This window comes from Oncorhynchus kisutch, linkage group LG4 (assembly GCF_002021735.2).
Source record: "Oncorhynchus kisutch isolate 150728-3 linkage group LG4, Okis_V2, whole genome shotgun sequence".
NCBI classification, from domain to species: domain Eukaryota; kingdom Metazoa; phylum Chordata; class Actinopteri; order Salmoniformes; family Salmonidae; genus Oncorhynchus; species Oncorhynchus kisutch.
The window spans coordinates 82,351,778-82,365,925 of record NC_034177.2 but is presented as its reverse complement, the minus strand read 5'-3'; the positions used below and the strand labels follow the sequence as shown (position 1 = coordinate 82,365,925).

Here is a 14,148-nt window from a genome sequence, read left to right as displayed (position 1 = left end):
GAGAGAGAGGGAGAGAGAGAGAGAGGGAGAGAGACAGAGACAGAGAGAGAGAGAGAGAGGGAGAGAGAGAAGAGGAGGAGGAATTGGAGGAGAGAAGAGGAGGAGAGGGGGACATATTTATAGTTCAGCCTGCTGTTGGTCTGGAGTGCATGGCCTAGCATCCATGTCAGTCCTCATCAGCTACACACACACTCCCTCCCTCCCTGGGGCAGTAAATACAGGTTGTCACGCAAACCTGGGAATGATGACATCCTGTCACAGAGAGCCTTATCTGAGAGAGAGAGAGAGTGTGTGTGTGTGTGTGTGTGTGTGTGTGTGTGTGTGTGTGTGTGTGTGTGTGTGTGTGTGTGTGTGTGTGTGTGTGTATAATACAGACTGTGCCCGTCTTCTGCCTTTTTGTCTCAAGCAAACAGCCAGCTGTAAGTACTGACCTGTCTGTCAGGCAGTAACCTGGCCAGCTGTAAGTACTGACCTGTCTGTCAGGCAGTAACCTGGCCAGATGTAAGTACTGACCTGTCTGTCAGGCAGTAACCTGGCCAGCTGTAAGTACTGACCTGTCTGTCAGGCAGTAACCTGGGCAGCTGTAAGTTCTGACCTGTCTGTCAGGCAGTAACCTGGGCAGCTGTAAGTTCTGACCTGTCTGTCAGGCAGTAACCTGGTCAGATGTAAGTACTGACCTGTCTGTCAGGCAGTAACCTGGCCAGCTGTAAGTACTGACCTGTCTGTCAGGCAGTAACCTGGCCAGCTGTAAGTACTGACCTGTCTGTCAGGCAGTAACCTGGCCAGCTGTAAGTGATGACTCATGTTTATATCTGTACCATCATCTGTGACAGCATGGGCCATTGAGGCCAAGTCCATTTTGAAGAAGTCAATTGTCTTCTTCTTTTGTTTGCATAATGCATTCAGCTTATATTGGTGATTTACCGCCACCTGCAGTGCAGGAGTCCTGAAGCAAATCCCCTTATTGTTTGGGATACCTTTAAAATGTACCTTCAGAGGTCATTCAATTCAATATTCATCCATAATAAAAAAGCAGTTTCTGGCTAAAGAGACAAGACTAACAAGGGAAATCCATATGAACTAATAGTACAGGTAGATGGTAATAAAAACAGCACTACGACGCAAAATAAGTTTGAGGAAAAACATTAAGTTCCTAAGGAACTTATTCAAGCACGATCTAATGTAATCTATTACAAAAATACAGCAAATATGGAGAAAAATGCACAAAATTCTTCCTGAATCTCCGCTAACAAAAATAATTTGCAGAAACTCGTTACTAAAGACTGAGTCATCTATGATTCTCAGAATAATATTTTAAAAGAGGAAGATAAATATTTTAGGCAGATGTTCTCTTTTTCGTCTCCCACTGAATGAAGATGACGTTAAGGAATTCGTTAAGGAACCTGTCTATTAATGGAAAAATTGCCCTGATTAACTCCTTAGTCATATCTCAGTTTACTCACGTACTTATGGCGCTGCCTACTCCTGATGATTCGTTTTCAAATCATATGAGCAAAGAAAATGTTGCTTTATCTGGGAAGCTAAACCAGACAAAATAAAACGAGGCTATCTGTATAATGAATATGAATTGGGTGGGTTGAGATGATTATATAAAAGCACTAAGCCTCTCTCTAAAAGCTTCACTCATTCAACAGTTTTATTTGAACCCTAAATGGTTCTCAAGTAGATTACTAAGAAAAGCTCATCCATTGTTTAAAAATGGCCTTCTTGCCTTTGCCATGTCGCATTTTCTATTAATTGAACATGATACTTTTTTCAAAGTATCTCTTTTTCAAACAAGCATTGCAGAGCTGGCTACAATTTCAATTTCACCCCCCTGAAAAGATACAACAAATATTACAACAAATATTATGGCTGAACTCAAATGTGCTGGTTGAGAAAATACCTGTATTTATGGCAAAGATGTTTGAAAATGGTATTTTGTTCTTAACTGATATTGTAAATTGGAATGGGAGAGTTATGTTCTTCATGGAGTTCAGAATTGAATGGGAAGGTCTGCTCAATCCAAGAGTACCACCAATTGATTACAGCATTACCCCAAAAATGGAGGAGGCAGGTGGCAGCGGGAGGAGGTAGGGAACGGGTCCATCTGCCCAATATAAAGGATCATAACTTGTGGAGGAATAAAAATAGCATACATAGGAAAGTATACCAGTTCCATTTGAGGACCAGAATGTTGACAACTGTGCCATACAGATTGCAAAATAGTTGGGAAGAGATTTGATGGTACAGGGTGGTGTATGAGTTGAGATATAAAACAACCCAAAATTCAAGACTTTGTGCTTTTCAGCTAAAATTATTATATAGAATTCTTTCCACCAACAAAATGTTGAATATTTGGGGCATCAAATAATGTAATAAGCTCTGCAGAGTTTGTTGTGAGGATACAGAATCAATAGACCATTTCTTTTGGTATTGCCCTCAGGTAGCCTGTTTCTTGTCTCAGGTTCAGGAATGTCTGAAAATGCATAGCATTGATCTAAAATATACCCTAGTACTGTTAGGAGATATTTTTATTTGTATTCTTTGGGGGACTGTGGGAGTGGTCTCGAATGGTTGAGGGACAGCTTTTGGGGAACTGTGGGGGGGGATCTTGGAGGGTTCGGGTTCACGTTTTTTGGCCTGGTGGGAGATCTGTCAATGAGCCCTTGAGCAGGGCATTGACCCTGGATGCTTCTGTGTGTCGCTCTGAATGGGAGTCTGTTGGATGACTGGTCTGATGTAGTTGTTGAGCGGCTTCACTGCAAGTATATTGCATGTTTCGGATATTCAATAAAAAATGTAAATAAAAAAATATATTTATTTATTCACTAGATGGCGGTCATATAGCTTAATGCCATTTCCAAACCACGTAACCCAATTTGAAAAAGAAGACAATGCTCTGATCATTGGTTGATCCCTACCAACCCATAGGAATACCCACCCAGTTGACTACTTTAAAATGGTGGAAGCCCTCAATGGCAATGTCTGTGCTAAAACACGTTATATCCAGCTAGAGGTCTGTAACTATCTCAATTGTCTAGTAATGGAACAGGACCTGAAGTTCTACAGGACCCTGTTTGTTCCTGCTCCTGTCTCACCATACTGAAATAACAAACTGTACTGTAGCCACAGCGCACACACACCCTGGCCGAAGCACACAGGGTTGACGGAGAGGGCTGTAAACCCAGCAAAGAGCCTTAACACAACATGGAAATCATCCCTTGTTTATTTCTCTCTCTCCAAGGCCTCATTTCCCTGGCAAATATTAATGTTTCTCACTCTCTCCCCATCCCTCTCTCCCTCTCCCTCTCCCTCTCCCCCCCCCATCTCTCTCTCTCCATCTCTCTCTCTCTCTCCCCATCTCTCTCTCTCCAAGGCCTCATTTCCCTGGCAAATATTAATGTTTCTCACTCTCTCCCCATCCCTCTCCCCCCCCCCCCATCTCTCTCTCTCCATCTCTCTCTCTCTCTCCCCATCTCTCTCTCTCCAAGGCCTCATTTCCCTGGCAAATATTAATGTTTCTCACTCTCTCCCCATCCCTCTCCCCCCCCCCCCCCCCCCCCATCTCTCTCTCCATCTCTCTCTCTCCCCATCTCTCTCTCTCCAAGGCCTCATTTCCCTGGCAAATATTAATGTTTCTCACTCTCTCCCTATCCCCCTCTCCCTCTCCCCCCCCCCATCTCTCTCTCTCCATCTCTCTCTCTCTCCATCTCTCTCTCTTCAAGGCCTCATTTCCCTGGCAAATTTTAATGTCTCTCTCTCTCTCTCTCATATATAGTCTCTCTCTGTCAGTCTCACTCTCTCGCTCCTTGCTCTCTCTCTCTCTCTCACTCTCTTTCCCCCTCTCTCTTTCTCTTCTTTCTTCCACTTTCCTCCCATCCCTTCTCTAGTTGTTTAGGATCTGGTTCAGTGTACTCCCAGGTTTCATTTCTCTTTGTCATCTCTCCTCTTGTGACCTTTAGTCTCGTCTCAGTCTTTTTTCAGACTAAATTTGATCTGAGGTCAGGGCTTGGTATTCAAGAAACGTCACATTGTAGGAGTGCTGATCTTGGATCAATTTAGCCTTTTATATCATAATGAATAAAACTAATGGACAGGGGGAACTGATCAGAGGTCTTCTAGGGTTCTAATGACCTGACCTGAAACTAATGGACAGATCAGCACTCCTCCTCTGAGACGTATCACAGAGGTCTAGGGTTTTAATTACCTGACCTGAAACCAGGGCTGGGACGATACCAGTAGTTAGTATCGTGGCAAGGAAACAAAACAGAAAGTGGATTTAACTTCTTCAGGAAAACAGCCCTAATGTTGGAAACAGACATCATGATGTTGTCATTCAGTGTCACGTTCTGACCTTAGTTCTGTTATTATATCTTTGTTTTAGTATGGTGAGTTGGGTGGGCAGTCTGTTTGTTTTTCTATGTTGGTTTTTGAGTTTGGCCTGGTATGGTTCTCAGAGGCAGCTGTCAATTGTTATCCCTGATTGACAATCATACTTAGGTAGCCTGGGTTTCACTTTTGGGTTGTGGGTGTTTGTTTTCCGTGTGAGTGTTTGGTCCACACGGTACTGTTTTCGGTTTTGTATATTCACGTCATTGTTTGTTTGTTTTTTTGAGTGTTCTATTGTCTTTATTAAAAAACATGATGGACACTTACCACGCTGCGCATTGGTCCTCCGATCCTTCATACTACACCTCTTCGACAGAAGACCAACGAGTTTGGTCTGCTTTGTTTTCATTTTATCGTGATACTGTTATCATCCCGTCCCTACCTGAGACACTACTATAGAATAATAACTTTCCCTCCAAGACTGACTGCAACAAAACTGAGACATTTATTAATATCAAAAACACAGTTGATTCCTCCCTGAACTGGGCTTGAACCAAGGACCCGCTGCACAACAACAAAGTGTATGTCCAAGAAGAGCACAATATGAGGCTTATATCAGCGATATGATGCAATACTGAAGTCTTAGTACAGCAGTTTAATTTTGACAAGCTGTAGAATCTCTTTTCCTCACTATCACAGTTCAAAGTCAAGTCAAAGCAGCGATGCAGTGGATGACAGATGACAGTTCTCTGGTGATGCCTGCTCACTAGATCTGTGCTCTACGGTGATGCCTGTTCAGTCGTGTTCTACAGTAGATCTGTGCAGAATATGCTGATAGGTTTGCACCCATGGCAACACCAACAGGCAAGCTCTGCTCTCTGTTTTGAGCAATAGAGATGGAGTAGAAAGTGTCTGATTATCTGTGAGAGAGAGGAATGTAGGGTTGAATTGAGTCAGTGAAGGCAGAGAGAGAGCCAGACGCCACAGGAGTTCTCACTGATGACGAAATTATGAAAATAGGAGGCTAGTGTGATAGAGGAGAAAGTGAGACAGAAAAAAAAGAGAGTGTAACAGACAGTATACCAAGAGAGAGAGAAAGAGAAAGAAAGAGAGAAAGAGAGAGAAAGCTGGTCTCATAGCATCTCAAACAGCACAGTATACCCTCAGGGAGAGCGAGAGAGTTAGCTGGTCTCATAGCGTCTCAAACATTCCTACAGTATACCCTCAGGGAGAGAGAGACAGAGACAGAGACAGACAGAGAGTTAGCTGGTCTCATAGCATCTCAAACATCCCTCCACACAGCACAGTATACCCTCAGAGAGAGAGAAGAGGAAAAGTATTTATAACAGAAAGGAAATGATTCCCACCCTCCAGTCTGAATTCCCTGAGACATGGACTGTACCAGTATGTTTGAGAAACTCTGAGAAAGGCCTTGGGGTACTGGATGTGGATGCAGTGTAGTTTTGAGAGGAGGAGGGGAAGGAGGAGGAGGAGAGAAGAAAAAGAAGAGAAGAAAAATAGAAAAGTTGTTAACAGCAGACCATTAGATCACTATGGGGATGATGTCCAGGTTACCGTGGAAATTAGATACTTTCTCAAGGGACCTCCGGGTTAAATAAAGGAGAGGTAAAACATTTGTGAATTGAATTAGTAAATCAACAGCTACCAGGCTGTGATGGTGTGTGGAAAGCCTAAGGCCTGGAAACAACTGAAATGGGGTTTCAAATGTTGTTGAAATGTCATTTTGGGATTTATTTATTATCCGGAGTAGACTTTTCTTTGTTCTATTCGAGTGGTTCATCACGATATCAGATGTCATTCCACTGTAGAACGATTCTAGATTATGAGGAACGTGTGTTTGAGAGTGTTGTTTCATTAGGCTGGGAGTATTCCAGAAAGCTCTGAGAGACAAGGCAAGAAGGGCCTTCTATGCCATCAAAAGGAACATAAAATTCGACATACCAATTAGGATCTGGCTAAAAATACTTGAATAAGTGTTGAAGCAATTTAATTCCTCTGTTTTAAGTCCCAATTAAAATTAAACACTGTCAATTCATAAGGATTTGTAAGACCCTTATTTTATAGGAATGGACAGAGTCCCGGTCTTAAAGTCAAGTAACAGCCTTTATTCAAGAGAGTACTGAGTACATACACATTTTACCACAGGTTATAAACTGAAAATGACATCAACGTTTTCTAAATGTTCCGTCTCTTCTTGACACTGGTAGAAAGGCTCTATAGCTCTCAAACCTTCCCTCCTCGCCTAGAGCCAAGGTCAGTCAGTGTAGATAAGCATTCTAGACAGTTCATTAATTTGTACCAAGGAACAGACCGTCATTGTTCTAAACTCTTGACTACATTATATTCAATACTGGGAGCAAGAGAGAGAATTCATACATGTACAGTAACATAATAGTATTCGGATTAGTCAGTCCTGATTGAAATGTATACATAATTAGTCATCATTAATAAAAATTCCCTTAACAATAAGTTATATAACCCATTGCCCTTTATGGTGGTGAAGTCTGGAGTCCCCTCACCACCAAGAATTCACAAAATGGGACAAACACCAAATTGAGACTCTGCATGTAGAATTCTGCAAACATATCCTTAGTACAACACCAAATAATGCATGCAGAGCAGAATTAGGCCGATACCAGCTAATTATCCAAATCTAGAAAAGAGCCGTTAAATTATACACCCACATGAAAGGAGGCGATTCCCAAACCTTCCATAACAAAGCCATCACCCACAGAGAGATGAACCTAAGCAAGCTGGTCCCGGGGCTCTGTTCACCAACACAAACAGACCCCACAGAGCCCCAGGACAGCAACACAATTAAACTCAACCAAATCATGAGAAAACAAAAAGATAATTACTTGACACTTTGGAAATTATTTACAAAAAAAACAGAACAAACTAGAATGCTATTTGGCCCTAAACAGAGAGTACACAGTGGCAGAATACCTGACCACTGTGACTGACCCAAACTTAAGGAAAGCTTTGACTATGTACAGACTCAGTGAGCATAGCCTTGCTATTGAGAAAGGCCGCCGTAGGTAGACATGGCTCTCAAGAGTAGACAGGCTATGTGCACACTGCCCACAAAATTTGGTGGAAACTGAGTTGCACTTCCTAACCTCCTGCCCAATGTATGACCATATTAGAGAGACATATTTCCCTCAGATTACACAGACCCACAAAGAATTTGAAAACAAATCCAATTTTGATTAACTCCCATATCTACTGGGTGAAATACCACAGTGTGCAATCACAGCAGCAAGATGTGTGACCTGTTGCCACGAGAAAAGGGCAACCAGTGAAGAACACACACCATTGTAAATACAACCCATGTTTATTTATTTTCCCTTTTGTACTTTACCTATTTGCACATCGTTACAACACTATAAATACATAATGACATTTGAAATGTATTTATTCTTTTGGAACTTGTGTAAGTGTAATATTTACTGTATTGTTTATTTCACTTTTGTTTATTAATTTCACATGCTTTGGCAATGTAAACATAAACTCAGCAAAAAAAGAAACATCCTCTCACTGTTGACTGCGTTTATTTTCAGCAAACTTAACATGTCTAAATATTTGTATGAGCATAACAAAATTCAACAACTGAGACATAAACTGAACAAGTTCCACAGACATGTGACTAACAAATGGAATAATGTGTCCCTGAACAAAGGGGGGGGATCAAAATCAGAAGTAACAGTCAGTATCTGGTGTGGCCACCAGCTGCTTTAAGTACTGCAGTGCATCTCCTCCTTATGGACAGCACCAGGTTTGCCAGTTCATGTTATGAGATGTTACCCCACTCTTCCACCAAGGCACCTGCAAGTTCCCGGACATTTCTGTGGGGAATGGCCCTAGCCCACACCCTCCGATCCAACAGTTCCCAGACGTGCTCAATGGGATTGAGATCTGGGCTCTTCAGAATACTGACATTCCTGTCTTGCAGGAAATCATGCGCCGAAGGAGCAATATGGCTGGTGGCATTGTCATGCTGGAGGGTCATGTCAGGATGAGCCTGCAGGAAGGGTACCACATGAGGGAGGAGGATGTCTTCCCTGTAACACACAGCGTTGAGATTGCCTGCAATGACAACATGCTCAGTCCGATGATGCTGTGACACACCGCCCCAGACCTTGATGGACCCTCCACCTCCAAATCGATCCCGCTTCAGAGTACAGGCCTCAGAGTAACGCTCATTCCTTCGACGATAAACACGAATCCGACCATCACCCCTGGTGAGACAAAACCGCGACTCGTCAGTGAAGAGCACTTTTTGCCAGTCCTGTCTGGTCCAGCGACAGTGGGTTTGTGCCCATAGGCGATGTTGTTGCCTGTGATGTCTGGTGAGGACCTGCCTTACAACAGGCCTACAAACCCTCAGTCCAGCCTCTCTCAACCTATTGCGGACAGTATGCGCACTGATGTAGGGATTGTGTTCCTGGTGTATCTTGGGCAGTTGTTGTTGTTGCCATCCTGTACTTGTCCCGTAGGTGTGATGTTCGGATCCTGTGCAGGTGTTGTTACACGTGGTCTGCCACTGTGTCCTGTCTCCCTGTAGCGCTGTCTTAGGCGTCTCACAGTAAGGACATTGCAATGTATTGCCCTTGCCACATCTGCAGTCCTCATGCCTCCTTGCAGCATGCCTAAGGCACATTCACGCAGATGAGCAGGGACCATGGGCATATTTCTTTTTGTGTTTTTCAGAGTCAGTGGAAAGGCCTCTTTAGTGTCCTAAGTTTTCATAACTGTGACCTTAATTGCCTACAGTTTGAAGGCTGTTATTGTCTTAACGACCATTCCACAGGTGCATGTTCATGAATTGTTTATGCTTCATTGAACAAGCATGGGACACAGTGTTTAAACCCTTTACAATGAAGATCTGTGAAGTTATTTTAATTTTTACAAATTATCTTTGAAAGACAGGGTCCTGTATCTTTTTTTTGCTGAGTTTGTTCCCATGCCAATAAAGCCCCTTCAACTGAATTGAGTTGAGTTGAGTCTACCCTCTGCTGGTGGGTTGTAGTACAACACTGTCACTTCAGAGCCACTGATATCACAGCAAGCTTGATCCAGCCTGATGCCCTCTACAACTCTGTTATGATAATATATGACTGTAATGGTGAAAACAATGTAGTAGACAATAGATCTGAAACAAAGTCAAGGAAGGAAGGAGGGAAGGAAGGTAGTCTTTAGATTGTCAAAGTACTACTCCACCAGGGTTAATGTGGAGTAACCAGGATGGATCCTAGTGTCCACTGGCCTTAGGGGATCCATTCACTGAGTTTAATGAACAGTATAGATCTATCGTCAGGGCAGTACAGACAAACACAGTCTCTTTTTACTTCATCTTAACTAGACGATAAATGGTGTTCATTAATCATCAGTTATTTGTCGTGTACATTATCTGGAGGTCATCACCTGTATATAATTTCTCTCGCTCACTCTCTCACTCTCTCACTGTTTAGCTCTAGTGTAGTCTGCCACCAAATCCCCTTTGAATAAAAGTCAGAAATTGAAGCGGGCAAATCATGTTTTATGTATGTGTGCTTACACAATGAAAGCAGAGGGAAAGTGGAAAGTGGGGCAAGCATCACACAGCTTGGCGTATTATAGCAACAAAGCTGCTTTCCCACGTTTCTTAGAAAACGACAGCAGCAGAGAGAGAGGGGGGGGGGGGGACTTTAGCTAATGACTAGCAAAGCTGAAGGAACACTACGTAAAAATAGCATTAGCTTGCTACTGTACGTGTTCTATCTGTGCCACTAACTCCTGGGTTTGATTGAGTTGTAGGCGACAGTGAGACTGGCTGGGTTCAGATGGAAACTAGTGTAGTACTGCAGTGGGCTAAATCAGGGTCACACAGGGTGATTCTTGGTAGTCTTAAACAAATCTACTTTGAAACAATGGTATCCACCTCACACACATCGTTATGGGCTTACATTTTTTGGGGGAGTTTGCATCTCAATATTACACTTTATAAAGTTGAAGTCGGAAGTTTACATACACTTAGGTTGCAGTCATTAAAACTCGTTTTTCAACCACTCCACAAATTTCTTGTTAAACCTCTTGGAACTACCCATCCCGGATCCGGGAGAATTGTCATCAACTACAGTAATTAGCATAGCGCAACAGTCAAAATATATTACTAGAAAATATTCATATTCATGAAATCACAAGTGAAATATAGTGAAACACAGCTTAGCCTTTTGTTAATCACCCTGTCATCTCAGATTTTGAAATGATGCTTTACAGCCAAAGCAAGACAAGCGTTTGTGTAAGTTTATCAATAGCCTAGCATAGCATTATGTCCAGCTAGCAGTAGGAAGCTTGGTCACGAAAATCAGAAAAGCAATCAAATTAACCGTTTACCTTTGATGATCTTCGGATGTTTTCACTCACGAGACTCCCAGTTAGACAGCAAATGTTCCTTTTGTTCCATGAAGATAATTTTTATACCCAAAATACCTCCGTTTGTTGGTCACGTTATGTTGAGATCCACCGGAAATAGCGGTCACGACAACGGCAAAAAAAAATCTAAATTATATCCATTATATCGACAGAAACATGGCAAACGTTTTTTATAATCAATCCTCAAGGTGTTTTTCAAATATCTATTCGATAATATATCAACCGGGACAATTGGCTTTTCAATAGGAGCGAGAGGAAAAATGACTACCTCTGTCTTTTACGCAAGAATCACTCTGAGAGCCCTCAGCTGGCCACTTACGCAATGTAGTCGTTTACGCTCATTCTTCAACATAAAGGCGTGAAACTACGTCAAAATGCTGTAGGCACCTTAGGGAATACGTAGAAAAAGGAATCTGGTTGATATCCCTTTCAATGGCCAATAGGGGTGCATAGGAACACAATGGTTTCAAAATAAGAGGCACTTCCTTATTGGATTTTCCTCAGGGTTTCGCCTGCAATATCAGTTCTGTTATACACGCAGACAATATTTTGACAGTTTTGGAAACTTTAGAGTGTTTTCTATCCTAAGCTGTCAATTATATGCATATTCTAGCATCTGGTCCTGAGAAATAGGCGGTTTACTTTGGAAACGTTATTTTTCCAAAAATAAAAATACTGCCCCCTATTTTCAAGAGGTTTTAACAAACTATAGTTTTGGCAAGTCGGTTAGGACATCTACTTTGTGCATGACACAAGTAATTTTTCCAACAATTGTTTACAGACAGATTATTTCACTTATAATTCACTGTATCACAATTCCAGTGGGTCAGAAGTTTACATACACTAAGTTGACTGTGCCTTTAAACAGATTGGAACATTTCTGATAGGCTAATTGACATAATTTGAGTCAATTGGAGGTGTACCTGTGGATGTATTTCAAGGCCTACCTTCAAACTCTGTGCCTCTGCTTGACATCATGGGAAAATCAAAAGAAATCAGCCAAGATCTCAGAAAAAAATTGTAGACCTCCACAAGTCTGGTTCATCCTTGGGAGCAATTTCCAAACGCCTGAATGTACCACATTCATCTGTACAAACAATAGTACGCAAGTGTAAACACCATGGGACCACGCAGCCGTCATACCGCTCAGGAACGCGTTCTGTCTTCTAGAGATGAACGTACTTTGGTGCGAAAAGTGCAAATCAATCCCAGAGCAACAGGAAAGAACCTTGTGAAGATGCTGGAGGAAAAAGGTACAAAAGTATCTAGTGGGGAGAACAAGTATTTGATAACCTGCAAATCGGCAGTGTTTCCTACTTACAAAGCATGTAGAGGTCTGTAATTTTTTAAAATCCAGAAAATCACATTGTATGATTTTTAAGTAATTAATTTGCAGGGTGACCATAGTTCTGTTATTTTATCTTTGTTTTAGTATGGTCAGGGCGTGAGTTGGGTGGGCAGTCTGTTTGTTTTTCTATGATTTGGGATTGCTGTGTTCGGCCTGGTATGGTTCTCAATCAGAGGCAGCTGTCAATCGTTGTCCCTGATTGGGAATCATACTTAGGTAGCCTGGGTTTCACTTTTGAGTTGTGGGTGTTTGTTTTCCGTGTCAGTGTTTGGTCCACACATACTGTTTCGGTTTAGTTTTCACGTTGTCGTTTATTGTTTTTGTTTCGGTGTTCACGTTTCTTATTAAATATCAAGATGAAAACTTCTTCATACGACGACCGTTACAATTATATATATGTTGAGTACACAGACTGAAAGGGGGGTAGGGAGTGGGGCATCATTTTTTGTTATTCTTGATCTCATCTGTTCATCATTATAATGGCTGAGTATAGAACAGTTCATTTATCTTGCTCATCCCAATGAAATCAGGGGGACCCCCATTAGCCTAAAAATATTAACTTGACAGACACACCACCGATACAGCGTTTCACACTGTTACGCAGAAACACACTGACAGAACAAAATAATCATCATCCTGAGAATACTTCCAGAACCACCTGAATGTCACTTTACGGCAACTACAGGAAGAGAGGTTAAAGATACTGCAAGTAGGCCGAAATTAATCAGCTAATTCTATCATTCATTAGAGAGGGGAGAGAGAGAGAGATAGGGATACAGTTAAATGTTGTCCTCCACTCTCCTCCTCTCATACCTCTCTTCCCACTCTTCCCTCTCTCCTCCTCTCTTTCCTCTCTCTTCTCTCTCTCCTCCTCTCTCCCTTCTCCTCCCTCTCTTCCCTCTCTTCTCTTCCCGCTCTCCTCCTCTCTCATCCACTCTTCCCGCTCTCTTCTCTCCTCCTCTCTCCCTCCTCTCCCTTCTCTCCTCCTCTCTTCTCCTCCTCTCTTCTCCTCTCCTCCTCTCTTCCCTCTCCTCCCTCTTCCCCTCTCTTCCCTCATCTCCTCTCTTTCCTCATCTCCTCTCATCTCATCTCCTCTCATCTCATCTCCTCTCTTCCCCCTCTTCCCTCTCTCTCCTCTTCTCATCTCTTCCCTCTCTCCTCCTCTCCTCATATCATCCCTCTCCTCTCTCCTCTCATCCCTCACTCCTCCCTCTCTCCTCTCATCCCTCATCGCCTCTTCCCTCATCTCCTCTTCCCTCTCTCCTCCCTCTCTCCTCCTCTCCTCATATCATCTCTCTCCTCCTCTCATCCCGCTCTCCTCCTCTCATCCCTCTCTCATCCCTCTCTCATCCTCTCATTCCTCTCTCCCCTCCTCTCATTCCTCTCTCCCCTCCTCTCATTCCTCTCTCCCCTCCTCTCATTCCTCTCTCCCCTCCTCTCATTCCTCTCTCATCCGTCTCTCCCCTCTCATTCCTCTCTCATCCCTCTCTCCTCCTCTCATTCCTTTCTCCTCCTCTCATTCCTCTCTCTCCTCCTCTCATTCCTCTCTCCCCTCCTCTCATCCCTCTCTCCCCTCCTCTCATCCCTCTCTCCCCTCCTCTCATCCCTCTCCCCTCCTCTCATCCCTCTCTCCCCTCCTCTCATCCGTCTCTCCCCTCCTCTCATCCGTCTCTCCCCTCCTCTCATCCGTCTCTCCCCTCCTCTCATCCGTCTCTCCCCTCCTCTCATCCGTCTCTCCCCTCCTCTCATCCGTCTCTCCCCTCCTCTCATCCGTCTCTCCCCTCCTCTCATCCGTCTCTCCTATTGGATGTGGATCAGAGAATGTTGTTGTTTCATGTTGAAGTGACCTATTTCAGAATGTGTGAGAGAGCACACACATACACAAGACTGCAGTCAAAGCTAGAGATGGTAGAGATAAACAAACAAAGAGTGTGATATCACTCTGCTCTCCCCTCAGATGTGTGTGTGTATCGGTGTGTGTGTGTGTGTACTTTTTTTGTTGGGGTATTGTACTGGGAATATCAAGGTGGCAG

At 43.1% G+C, this 14,148-nt stretch overlaps 1 protein-coding gene across 1 annotated transcript in view; it reads left to right on the top strand.

The window, feature by feature from the left end:
• LOC109879053 (leucine zipper putative tumor suppressor 2 homolog) overlaps nucleotides 1-14,148 on the top strand; it is a 78,783-nt gene that overhangs the window by 17,432 nt on the left and 47,203 nt on the right. The window lies entirely within an intron of this gene.